The following is a 2,500-nucleotide window of genomic DNA, read 5'->3' on the forward strand; positions in this document are numbered from 1 at the left end:
TTTGGGTTTCTGAGAGTTGATGTGAGAGTCGTACAAGTATAACGAATATACGTTGTATCCAACCCAACATTCTGGGCTTACCACATAAGGGCCATTCGGTCTGAGACACCGACCCGTGGTCATGCTGTGTAGAGAAAAATTCGCAACGGAACGCGGTACAGAACAGTCGAGGAATGGACCTCGAGGAGCTGAACGACTGCTTCTCGACCGAGATCGTAGAATAGCCGCTCGCCCGCCGCTGCGCCGACCGGTCCGCTCGAACCGACGTGCTCTCTTATAGTAACCAAACGGGCGGCCGCGACGACCGCGGCGCCGGCCGCTCAGCACGGGCGCTTATGGTGGTAAACTGCCGCGCGTACAGACCAACCGGCCGGGCTGCTGGTACTTAGCCGCTGAAACTATGGTCGATTCGAACATATATTAACATACGATTTTTATTCGATAAATCGTTATTGTACATATTAAACGTTAGTTTCCACCGAAAGAAAAATTTTTTAGAATTTTTTTTTTCCAAAAATTGCAAGAGTAAACTTTTTTAATATTCGATTTAAAAATTTTTAAATGCTTAATCCTTACATTAAACTACTGGGAGAACTCAGAAATCATAATGAAAAAAATTACAAAAATTTATTTTTCTCAGAAACTCCGAAAAACAGAGTGGTCGAATCCGTGCAAGCCGGAATTTTTCTAAGTCCCCACGGTCAAGAGTAAACTTTTTTAATAAGCGTTTTAAAATTATTTCAATGTTTAATCCATGCGTAAACATGAAGTTTATTAACGTTTTTAACATTAAAAAAAATTACAAAAATTTATTTTTCAAAAAAAATGGAAAAAACCGATTTGTCGGAGCGAGGTGTCCTGCCCGTGCGGTAATTCCAGCAGGCGAATCGGACTTCCCGAAATTTTTCTAAGTCCCACGGTCGACACCAACTTTTTTAATAAGCGTTTTAAAATTATTTCAATGTTTAATCCATGCGTAAACATGAAGTTTATTAACGTTTTTAACATTAAAAAAAATTACAAAAATTTATTTTTCGGAAAAAAAGGAAAAAACCGATTCGGCGGAGCGAGGTGTCCAGCCCGTGCGGTAATTCCAGCAGGCGAATCGGACTTCCCGAAATTTTTCTAAGTCCCACGGTCGACACCAACTTTTTTAATAAGCGTTTTAAAATTATTTCAATGTTTAATCCATGCGTAAACATGAAGTTTATTAACGTTTTTAACATTAAAAAAAATTACAAAAATTTATTTTTCGGAAAAAATGGAAAAAACCGATTCGTCGGAGCGAGGTGTCCTGCCCGTGCGGTAATTCCAGCAGGCGAATCGGACTTCCCGAAATTTTTCTAAGTCCCACGGTCGACACCAACTTTTTTAATAAGCGTTTTAAAATTATTTCAATGTTTAATCCATGCGTAAACATGAAGTTTATTAACGTTTTTAACATTAAAAAAAATTACAAAAATTTATTTTTCGGAAAAAAAGGAAAAAACCGATTCGGCGGAGCGAGGTGTCCAGCCCGTGCGGTAATTCCAGCAGGCGAATCGGACTTCCCGAAATTTTTCTAAGTCCCACGGTCGACACCAACTTTTTTAATAAGTGTTTTAAAATTATTTCAATGTTTAATCCATGCGTAAACATGAAGTTTATTAACGTTTTTAACATTAAAAAAAATTACAAAAATTTATTTTTCGGAAAAAATGGAAAAAACCGATTCGTCGGAGCGAGGTGTCCTGCCCGTGCGGTAATTCCAGCAGGCGAATCGGACTTCCCGAAATTTTTCTAAGTCCCACGGTCGACACCAACTTTTTTAATAAGCGTTTTAAAATTATTTCAATGTTTAATCCATGCGTAAACATGAAGTTTATTAACGTTTTTAACATTAAAAAAAATTACAAAAATTTATTTTTCGGAAAAAAAGGAAAAAACCGATTCGGCGGAGCGAGGTGTCCAGCCCGTGCGGTAATTCCAGCAGGCGAATCGGACTTCCCGAAATTTTTCTAAGTCCCACGGTCGACACCAACTTTTTTAATAAGTGTTTTAAAATTATTTCAATGTTTAATCCATGCGTAAACATGAAGTTTATTAACGTTTTTAACATTAAAAAAAATTACAAAAATTTATTTTTCGGAAAAAATGGAAAAAACCGATTCGTCGGAGCGAGGTGTCCTGCCCGTGCGGTAATTCCAGCAGGCGAATCGGACTTCCCGAAATTTTTCTAAGTCCCACGGTCGACACCAACTTTTTTAATAAGCGTTTTAAAATTATTTCAATGTTTAATCCATGCGTAAACATGATGTTTATTAACGTTTTCAACGTTAAAAAAAATTACAAAAATTTATTTTTCAAGAAAAATGGAAAATACCGATTCGGCGGAGCGAGGTGTCCAGCCCGTGCGGTAATTCCAGCAGGCGAATCGGACTTCCCGAAATTTTTCTAAGTCCCACGGTCGACACCAACTTTTTTAATAAGTGTTTTAAAATTATTTCAATGTTTAATCCAT

Source organism: Nomia melanderi, unplaced genomic scaffold (assembly GCF_051020985.1).
Source record: "Nomia melanderi isolate GNS246 unplaced genomic scaffold, iyNomMela1 scaffold0239, whole genome shotgun sequence".
NCBI lineage: Eukaryota > Metazoa > Arthropoda > Insecta > Hymenoptera > Halictidae > Nomia > Nomia melanderi.